The following is an 11,500-nucleotide window of genomic DNA, read 5'->3' on the forward strand; positions in this document are numbered from 1 at the left end:
TCAGTGCCTATCTGCCCGCTGCTTCTGGCTGGTCTTCCCTCGGTACCGCACGCCTGGGGACGGCTAGGATCTGTGGGCTAGAGGGAACCACGGCAGTCTTGCCCGCTGTCTCACCAGCAGTGCTGACCTCCTGACCCCTGTACAAGGCAGTAGCAGTTACACCAGGGCTTTCTGCCCTCCTCGCCCACCTCCAGGGGTCAACAGTAGCATTCTCCATAGTCACATTCAGTGTGGTAAAGGAAAGTGGGCAGCCCCGTGAGCCAGGAGGTGAGACCAGAACAAGGCCCAGGTAATAAGGACCACCTGACAAAACAGAATGAGGATGCTCGATCTGAGCTCAGGAAAAGGCACCGAAGATGCCCAAATGCAAATGGGTCCCAAGGTAGGTATGCGACCGGGGTCTTGACCTCTTCTGGTCAGTGCTAGTTTGTCTGAACTGGGCTGGAGAGCCCTGTGAGCCACTCACAAGATCATTACTGGGAAGCCCTGTGAGCTGCTGGCAAGAATAGGAAACACCCACTGCCCGACCTGTGCTCCCCCCTCTGCAGGGGAGGCGAACCTTGGGTGATTCTTTACCGACTGAGGTTCCACGGGCTCTCCTCCCGGTATCAGCACAGAATACCAGCTGCCCCAGTGATCTGGTGAGTACCACGTGGGAATCCCTCGTGCTTTTAGCTCTCACCCGGCAAGAAGCCTGAAAACTCCTCCTCTTCAGCCAAAAGGAGGAAAAAGAAGAGCCCCGTCTCAGACAGCTGTGCCACTCCCTAAGGACTAAGGTGGTTAGGAACTAACATGGCTAAGCTGTTCTGGCCTGGAGGCACTCCTGTCCAACCTCCTGTGGGACATTCTGACTGAGGAAGGACTGACTATTTCAAGCACAGGGCATTATGAATTCAAAGGGAACCCCCAACTGTATCAGATCCCATGCCTCTTTGGGTCTCTTGATGAATCCATTAATGGTTTGGTTGCTGGTTCCAAATTTCCCAAACCAGAAATCTTATTTGGGTCAAATCTTGGGGGCATTTGTGTACCAACAAATCACTCCAACCACCCCCTCGGTAACCGGTAACAAATCCAAAACAGAACACCTAAGGTATGGGGAACCAAACATCTGCCATATCAAAGGGTAGCCCATTAGGGTGTATCCTGCAGAACTGGAAGTTTTTCAGGTATCACCCCCTGACTGAAAACATTTAATCTTCCTACGTAATACAGCCTGCCTCCAATACCGGCTGAGAGATGGGTAAAGTTGGCCTATGGGTCTACTAGTTACCAGCCAAGGCCCAACAACCCACCAAGAAAAGTACTCTCTTTGAGGCAGGTCCCCAATGGAGAAGAAGAACTCATCCAGGTATATGTCCCATTTACCACTTCTCATCTGTATAACTGGAAAAGTCACAGCATGGGGTTGATGGAAGATCAAGAGGAGCTCCTGAATCTGATTAGGGGAAGCTTTCAGGCCCATGACCCGACCTGGGCTGACTTGCAGAGCCCCCTCAATGTACTCTTAATGGGGGAAGAAAAGGCCCAGGTCTTTTTAAAAGCCAGAGAGGAAGCAAACAAAGAGAACAGAAACAATGTAGTTTGTGTTACTTTCAGACCAGGGAATTAAGTGGTCCCAGATAACGAACCCACCTGGGACCACCGAGACAATGGAAAAGAAGGTGGAAGACAGAGATGGACTCATTATAAAAATATCATCCTAAAGGGAATCCAGGTAGCAGGAAAGAAACCTGTCAATTGGAATAAAGGAATTCAACCATGAGCCAACAGAAAACGCTTTAGCATTCCTAAAGCCTTAGGGGATACCTTGGAGTCTATACTACCACTGACCCTGAGTCATTGAAAGGGGATGTAATCCTGAGGTCGTATTTCATTTCCCAAAGTGTCCCTAGCAAGCATAAACTTCAGAAACTGGAAATAGAACCAGATACCCCTACCTCTTGCCTCGTTAAGGTTGCCCACTGGCTGTTTAAAAACTGAGATACAGAGGAGAAAAAGTCAGGATAAAAAGGCCTGGACGCAAGCCCGTTTACTGGCTATTGCCCTCCAATGTCAACTGGTCGGCAAGGGAATCTGGACTAACAGCCCATGGAGACTCGCAACTCTGTTGCAGGGGATTACTCCGTGGGTACATCACTTGAGAGTAAACAACCCAAGACAATGGACCCTTCTGACTCCTCTTCTGAACCTTTCTCCAACCTAAAACTCCTTGTCCGAAAAACGGCAAACGATAAGTAACCCTATATGCCTTGCTGAGCAGTAGAGATTTTAAGGTCTCTTAGCTGACCAGGGAAGGGTCTGTGTGCTGGCCAATACGCCATGTTGCTTTTACTTCAGTGCAAGTGGCCTGACTGAAGAAAGTGCAGACGGGCTACTGGAAACAGCAACTTGCCAAACAGAAGGCAGCCAGCCTCATCCGGCCGAACAAATGTGGAGCCGGGTAAAACAAGGCCTCCCCTGGGTCGCCGGTTTCTACTTTTCCTGGGCCCCCTAATAACCATTGTTCTCCTGCTGACACTTGGGCCATGTATCAAATTGTCTTGCATCTTTTGTCTCCAAAAGGTTAGAATCTATAAAATTTCCAAGGGTGGTCGCTCAGGAACGCAAACAGTTAGGGCGAAGGCCTGGGGAAAATCAAAACTAACTAAAGGCAGCTGTGGGAAGCTCTGCTCCTCTCCCTGGGGTTATGACGACCCCCCAAATCAGCAGGAAACAGTCACAGGAGACAGACCGGCGCCCCTCAGCGCCCCTCGAGAATGAGGAGCCGGCCGAAAGGCAGAGGAGGGAATTGTCACCAGCAAAGCTACTAACAATTCCTGGGAAATAGAATCTGGGTAATACGATAAAGTCTAACCTTTTTTTTTTTTTTCTTTTCCTCTGTGCTTTCGTCTTCTTTCTCTTGCTCATATGGTGCTACGTGCGGAGGCCTTGTACCCGGCACTTCAGACCAGACTGTGAGTGCAAGACGTGTGCACCGGACACCTCAGCTCGGCGGGTTGTGTGCAGAGACGCGGCGCCCGCACTGGGATCTGGAGCACGAGTAACACGTCTGCGCCTCCCGTGAGAACTCCGCCCCCTCCCCGCTGATCCCAATAAAGCAGCCCCGCCCCTGGCCTGGCCTGGCCTGTCAGGGAGAGCACGTGCTCTAGAGCACAAGCACACACCTCTCCACTCTTTGATCAAAGAAGAAAGCTTTCCTTTGCTTCTGAACCGAACTCTGCCTCCTATTGGCTTGAAGGCAGACACTAGGCAGAAGGACCCTTGTTGGGGCCCGACTCTAAAGGGTCAGTAACATAGGTGGTATATACACACACAATAGAATACTCTTCAACCTTAAAAAAAGAAGAAAATTCTGCCAATTGCAACAATATGCATGCGCATCATGGATATTATGCTAAGTGAAGTAAACCAGTTACAGAAAGAAATATTGCATGATTCCACTTGGACGAGTTATTTAAAATAGTCAAATTCACATAATTAAAGACTGGAATGGTGGTTGCCAGGGGCTGAGGGGAAGGGGAAATGAGGAGTTACCAATCAACAGACATAAAGTTTCAGTTAAGCAAGATGATAAGATCTAGGCTCTGCTGTACAACATTGTACCTATAATCAAAAAGTAATGTACACTTTAAAATGTTTTAAGACAGTAGATTCCACGTTAAGTGCTATTATTACACACACACACACACACACACACACACACACACACACACGACAGCCACAAGCCCTGGAGCACCACGAGGGGTGCACTGGACTCCCAGTATGTAGGGGGTATTCTAAGGTAAGGCGGCTGTCTTTCATGTCAGTATTCCTCTCATCCAGTAGACTCACCACACTGAGATGTCCCTACTGCTCCGCTGGCAACGGTGATATTTCCCAAACCTGTTCATGTAATTTGTCCCGGACCCTCCCCGCCCCCAAATTCCCCATCTTCTCTACTTCCTGTGCTTTCTCCACATAATGCTGAGCTCTGGACTCAGAATCCTGACAGCTATCCTACACCGGGGTCCCTGGACTTGCTTCGTATGTGACTCTCACGGGCCCTGGATAATGCTGTCCTCTTGGATCCTCACTAGCTAAGATTTTCCTGTCTGGCCCTATTCCTTGACACCTGGTCATTCTGATCGAATCCTTGCTTCTCACATGAAGGAGAAATACCATGTTGACATATCAGAATTTTAAAGCATTCCCAGAAATATCCCGTTACTCAGGAAATCACTGTATAAATTCAGCTTATTATGAGAGAGGTTGTAATATAATTTTCGGCTAAACCTAATTAGAAAACAGGGAAATACAAAATATTAGTGAGACAATATTTTCTCACTCTTAAGTTTGACTATACTTTAAAGGATTGGTAAATTAAAGTGTCTGTAAATGTGTAGGGTATTAAAATACATTAATTTGTGAGACAGAACTAGAAGAAAAATTTTGGAAATAAATTTGGGCTATATTAATAAAAATATACAATCTTCTCCACTTTAACCCAATTCACATTTTGCATTATCTTTCCTTTGAGAAAGCATGCACATGGGCCCTATAATGCATTTCCAAAATGTTGACTTCAGTTCTATAAATCATATTAACAAATGGGAAACAACTTAGTTTCTAATTAGTAGGAGAATGGTTAAACTCATTATGACACATACTTGCTTTGGGTATAGTTACATAAGTGAGGTTACCTATATGTGTTATCATGGAAAGATCCACACTCATTTTATTAAGTGGCAAGGGCAAGTAGAAAAACATGTTACTTTTATCCACTAAATTAAAAATAGAATGTATTTTTATACTACATCTCTATATTGGAAATCCTAGAGTCATCTTTGAAATGATACACACTAGACTCTCATTTGTGGTAACCTCTCAGTGAGGGCATGAATTTTGGAGAAATACTGTAAAGCAGAGAACTTTGATTTATGTATATTATTAAAACTCTTTTGCCACAAAAATATATGCATCAGTAGCTTTCTTATTAAGGTATTAAAATAGGCCAAACAAAGAAAGTAGCTAATAAGATAGCGTGTGTTAATAAGATAGAATGATTGCTGCATGATACAACACACAAAACCTGAATTTTGAATGGCTTAACACAAAGATATTTATTTTTGTGAAGAGGAAATCTGATATACATTGTCCTGGCCACACTACTATCAGGTGACCCATGGATCCAGGCTGTTCCATCTTCTAGTTCCACCATCACAACACAAACTCTCCGGGATGTTGCTGAATGAAAGAGAAAGCATAGAGGTGGCATACTGACTCTCATATTCTTTGGCCTGAAAGTGGCAAACTGCTTTTTCTCATATGTCAGCAGCAAGGGTTAGTCCAATGACACGTGATGGGGACAAAAACTACACATGCCATTAAATTATACTTTATTCTCATTTTCATCTTCCTACTTTAAGCCTGCATAAAGTACTTCGGTGACAGAGTCCGTTTTTTTATCATCTGGGACACATCATGGAATAGTGGGAAGAGAAATGAATTATTATTTTTTTTTTCTTGATAATTTGGGTTTAATTTTTGTTTTTATTGCGCCTGACAAAATACAGTTATTCAATTTGTTATTTTAATAAAATAAATTAAATGTAGGTTTAATGGCTGTTTCCTCCTTTTAAATCCTGAGCTCACAGCTTGAACTCCATTTGTTCATGCCTTTGGGAGCAGAACTCAAGAAACAGGAAATGGGCCCAGAGCCTCTGCTGGGAATTGAATTCAGCCTTTGTCACCCTTCTTACTCCAAATCAGGTAAAGAGTAGACTTTCTTCTTTAATAAAACATTTGGTGTGTACAGCTGTCTATAAAAATAATTTAGGCTTGGAGTTCCTTAAGTTCTGAGTTCCTTCAATTAAAATCACTACTGATGACAGAAGACTTGTACTCAATTCTCTTCAGGACCACCGCTATATCAGAACCAGAAACTGTTCTTAGCTGTTAAGTTTTTATAAAATTTCAAATCAAAGCCAGGTTTTACAGATAAAAACACACATGAGCCCTCGGGGCACAAGCCAGCAGGTGAGAGTTTCCCCTGGAGGCATGTGTGCAAGATTACTCTGACTGTGACCCTAACACAAACCGTAAAAGAGGGGCCGTATCTCTGCTTCCTGCTACTTCAAGAGCCCCCACCCCCAGGTAAGAAGGTTTATACCTGTCTGCTGAACGTCCCGCAGCAAGACTTCTCCCCTGATTTGGGACACTGCAGAGCCCTAAGTCAAGTTTTGTGCTAAGGTGTGCAGCGTGGTTTTTGAAAAGCAATATACAAATCCAGTGTTGACCACACTATTTCAGTATACTAGGGAGGTTCACCACACAGGAATCCTTTGGTAAGATAAATGAATCTGCTGCTTTTAGGGGCAGCTGCACGGTCCTCGAGGACGGGAGCCAGGCTGGTCTGAATCAATCAATGAAAACTCTGGCTGGTCAGCTGGCCCCCCTGAGGAGTTTGAGGTGCAACTAAGATAAATAGCAACTAGAGAAGCAGCGATTCCATATATGTGTTAAGGTTATTTTATATCCTCACTCTTCCCATGGCTGTAATAATGGAGTGGATGAGACCAAGGTTAAATACAACCCCACTCAAATCCAAGCGACACGCCACCCCAGGCTGCCGTGAAGGAAGCTCTGCGCACCCTGGCTTGGGGAAGGCTCGGCTGGTGGAGCCGAAGACGCAGGGCGACCACCTACTCTTCAGGGTTCTGATGACTCCACTCCGGAGAGGTGCATGAAGAGGTCCCCAAGCTCTGTCATGTCGACGTCTTCAGTGTTGTGGACATGCTGGCTCTCTCGGTTCTCAGTGAAATCCCAGAGCCGCACTGAATTAAAGAACCTCACGGTGCCTTCAGAACTGAGCTGTTTCCGAGGTTTCTCTGGTTCTGCTAGCCGCCCATCAGGGTAAGCATGGCGGTAAAGGCATTTGCTTCCAAATGGGCAGGTCCCTTTGCCTTGCTCAAAGTATTTACAAGCTTTTTTTCCCATTCCCTGTTTGAAAGCTTCAATCAACTCGTTCTTTTTATTCTGATCTTCTACCCAATACACACTTGGAATCACAAACTCTGATATCACACGGCACTCTGGACAAGACTTGATGATTGGGTTCTCAAACTGCTTGGCACACCTCCACTGCCGGATGCAGGACAGGCAATACGTGTGGTTGCAGTTGGAAAGGATCCCGAACCTCCGCTCCGAGGCTGACGCCTTCTCGAGGATAACCTCCATGCAGATGCTGCACACTTTGTCCTGACTCGCCTGGAAGGCAAAGGCCTTCTCCATCTCGTGTTCGAATGTTGACATGCAGATCTTCTCGTGAGCTTTCCTTTGCTCTGGGTCGAACGGGTGCAGGACTTGTAACCTACAGATTTCACAAACTTCCCCATGCAGGTAGACACAAGCATCCCCAAATCGGCAATCCCCGGCAGCTGCGTAGGGGCACAGCTGCTGCTCGCTGCTGTAGGAGCTGCTAGCTTCTAAGTTGTCGAGACCGCTCCTGATTGCTTCTAGGTAGGAATGCGGCTTCAGCTCCGGGCTGTTCTGCGGGTCGCTGCAGCCTCCGGGATTACTCACCACACTTGGGGAAGTCTTTTCTTCAGCCATGCCAGAGAGATTTCGGTCTCTAAGTACCAATGTCCTCTTTTCACGTTTCCCAGGCTCATGTAAGTTAGTTTTCACGATTGATGCAGTGAGGTCAGAAGGAGGGTGAGGACTGTGGAAACCCAGGGAGGGCACCCCGTGGGGAACAGTGCCCATGGCCCCACCAGCTGCAGCAGAGGGCCTCGTGTGATCGTATCTGCAACGAGTTCCGTAGGCGCAACAGCCCTTCTGGTAGTATTTGCAGATGGTAGATGGCTTGCTGTTTGCCAAGTCATGTGAGAACAGGCACTGGTTTCCTTCCCGACACACACCATGCATAAAATACCTGGATTATTTCATGTAAGTTACCAATGTGTGGAGATATGACTTCAGTGAATAAGATAATCAAGTGAGAAAAGCTTTCCCATCACGAGCACACTAACGTAAACCTGGTACTCTTGGTAATACGGCCGTTTTTCCTGTTTAAATATGTGTTCTGTTTTTTATTTGGCGAGGCAGCCCTTGTGAGGTCCAACTCCTTCACATCCCTTTGCAAGTAACCTTTACTTTCCTTATGGTTTTGGTTGAGTTTTCCTTTCATATGAGCATATTAAAAGCTTTGAAAATTCCTGTAGTAAAGAAACTTTAATTTAGCATTTCTGAAACTTATCTGGGAGCCATAGGGTCTACAAGAGCATAAATTCTGATGCCACATATCTGCCACCTGGAAGCTGAATAACCTTGGCAAGTCACTTCAATGCCGAGGCTTGCTTTTACGATCTGTGGAATGGTGCACGTTGCTGGATTACTTGCGACACGGCTGTAAAGAACCTCAAAGAGCACCCAGCAAGCACACTGCAAGCCCCTGCAAGTGACCTGCTTGGTGCCCATGGCGGTCGGGTCGAGAAATGAATTATTGATAAAAGACTGAAGGTTTACCTCTGGCTGGCAGGAGTGGAACAGTGTGGGCTCTAGACCAGTTCAGATCAGGGGTTTAGTCCCAGTATAGTCACAAACTATTCTGTTAATTCAGGCACATCCCAAGCTCTATGAACCTCAGTTTCTTCATCTCTGCAGTTGGTCTAATAAACACTATGTCAAAAGTCTTTTGGAATGCACGTAATGTATGTAAAACGCCTGGCACAGTGCTTGGTATATCTTAAATCTTTATGAATAGGAATTATTACTCTGGTTATTTTGACCACAAACGGAACCACCTTTACCTATTTTTTTAATTAAAAAAGTAATCAAGGATGTATCAGAGTACATGAATCGCTGTAGGACGTGAAATATCAAATCAGATAAAAACTGTTACTTGGCAAGTAAAAATCAAATAAAAATTTCCCCTCAAAGAGTCTATTATATAATTTAGGTGTGGAGGGGTCATCCCAACTGGATGAAACTCAATGATCCTAGAATTTGTGTCAAGGACTAACTCCTTCCCTGCATGCCATGCAAACCACCGTTTTCATTCATTTCACCCTTACCAGAAATCTAGCCCCAGATTAGATTTGCCAACATACATTCAAGATAACCTGATTAAAATGTTCTATGAATGTAGTGGACTCTGGCCCTCCAAGCCCTACATATACAGTGCCAGCCCAGTGTGTTCTGCACATATCATCTCAAGGGACTATCATACTTATTTCTCAAACGCTCCTTGGAGATAATGTGCATAAAACATTTAGGTTGCAATGTGTTCAACTGTGCTGGGACAAAAGCACAGGACACCTTCCATCCTTGCCTTTATTCATGATCTCAAAGTAACGGCTGGAAATTCTCACTCCAGGTTTTTATCTCTGAACGCTGAGTTACACCATCTGAGAATATGGCTCCTGCTCACCTCTCTCATAGTTGTATCTTCTCCACCACCCAGCTTAACAACAAATCACCTCGTACAACTCAAGAGCAAATGAACAAACACTCCAATTAAAAATTGGGCAGGGCTTCCCTGGTGGTGCAGTGGTTGAGAATCCGCTTGCCAATGCAGGGGACACGGGTTCGAGCCCTGGTCTGGGAAGATCCCACATGCCACGGAGCGGCTGGGCCCGTGAGCCACAACTACTGAGCCTGCGCGTCTGGAGCCTGCGCTCCGCAACGAGAGGCCGCGATAGTGAGAGGCCCGCGCACCGCAATGAAGAGCGGCCCCCACTTGCTGCAACTAGAGAAAGCCCTTGCACAGAAACGAAGACCCAACACAGCCATAAATAAATAAATAAATAAATAAATTTATTAAAAAAAAAAAAAAAAAATTGGGCAGAGGACCTGAATAGGCCTGAAGACATACACATGGCCAACAGGTACATGAAAAGATGCTGAACATCACTAATTATCAGGGAAATACAAATCAAAATCACAATCAGGTATCACCTCACACCTGTTAGAATGGCTAACATCAAAAAGACAAGGCATAACAAGTGTTGGCAAAGATGTGGAGAAAAAGGAACCCTTGTGTACTGTTGGTGGAAATATACTTTGGTGCAGCCATTATGGAAAACAGTATGAAGATTCCTGAGAAAAAAATAACAGTAGAACTAACATATGATCCAGCAATTCAACTTCTGGGCACCTATGTAAAGAAATGGAATCATTATCTTGAAGAGATGTCTGCATTCCCTTGTTCATCACATTATTATTCACAATAGGCAAATATGGAAGCAACCTAAGTGTCTGTCTGCAGATGAATGGATAAAGATGTGATGTGTGTGTGTGTGTGTGTGTGTGTGTGTACAGACACATAGATGAGCACATACTTACATGTGCACAATTCTTGGCTTTTGTGTCTCTGATATTCTTACTCTGCTACTCTTCCTGTGGAAATAAGTCTCCAGTTTTATAAAAGAAGTTGAAAGAACTTGCACTGAGGGACTTCCCTTGTGGTCCAGTGGTTAAGACTCTGCACTCCCAATGTAGGGGGCCTGGGTTCGATCCCTGGTCAGGGAACTAGATCCCGTGTGCCGCAGCTAAGAGAGTCCACATGCCACAACTAAGACCTGGTGCAACCAAATAAATAAATAAATAAATATTAAAAAAAAAAAAAAAAAAAGAACTTGCATTGAGTGTTATTTTACAGTCAGCTTTTTAGGATTACATTTGTGCTTTTCATGAAGGAGTCTTCCACTATACACATAGCAACTTATATTTCCTTTTGTCATGGAGACTTGTGATTTAAGTTAAAGCAGTCCCTGAGCCTGTCTGTGTTTTTGTTTGGATTAAGAGTTGGAGGTTTACGCAGAAAAGAAGACTTTTCTCTTCTTTGACAGGAGCGTTCATCAATTTATCTTGAGTGTCCTGTAGAGCAAATCCATTATAAAGATAATGCTAATGCTGGCATTTAGGGAGAAGTGATGATGTTCCAGGCAGAGTTCTAAGTGTTTACAGCTCAAGGAGGGGTGGATTTTAAAATCTTAATAAAATTACTGTGACATTATCATGATTGACTTTTGTAGCCATTATCTTGTCTAAATATTATTTTCTACCATGGATGTGTATGGTAAAAAACAAGTAAATTCATTATGTTACTGGGATTCTCATATAGATTTATAAAGAATTTTAGGTAGGCAGGTGCAAGAATGGGAAACAGAGAGGATGACACTGGGAGGGTTGAGTAGTGGCCAGATGCGTGAGGAAAGTGTCAAAATGCTCATGTGAGCAGACTGTCTGATTAGATAATGACAGAACCGGAAGTGGGCACTTGATTGTTACTGAGATATGTGCTGTGATCTTCTGATTTCCTCCTGAATAATGAACACTTACACTTCTCAGCCCTCTCAAAGAAATTCTCTGAAACAAGACGTTGCTTTGCAACATGTGGCTAAGAGACATAGCTGATTTTAGCCTGTCATTAACACGGTTCTGGGGGCAGAAAAGCTGACACCTGAAGATTTTAGACATGATCAGTCTAAAAATACAGAATTCCTCAAAGGTTTCC

General features: G+C 44.6%; 1 pseudogene; it reads right to left on the reverse strand.

Moving 5' to 3' along the window:
• Window positions 1-6,388: 6,388 nt before the first annotated feature.
• LOC137756740 (E3 ubiquitin-protein ligase makorin-2 pseudogene) lies at window positions 6,389-7,923 on the reverse strand (annotated as a pseudogene).
• Between the last annotated feature and the right edge of the window lie 3,577 nt (window positions 7,924-11,500).

Source organism: Eschrichtius robustus, chromosome X, assembly GCF_028021215.1.
Source record: "Eschrichtius robustus isolate mEscRob2 chromosome X, mEscRob2.pri, whole genome shotgun sequence".
NCBI lineage: Eukaryota > Metazoa > Chordata > Mammalia > Artiodactyla > Eschrichtiidae > Eschrichtius > Eschrichtius robustus.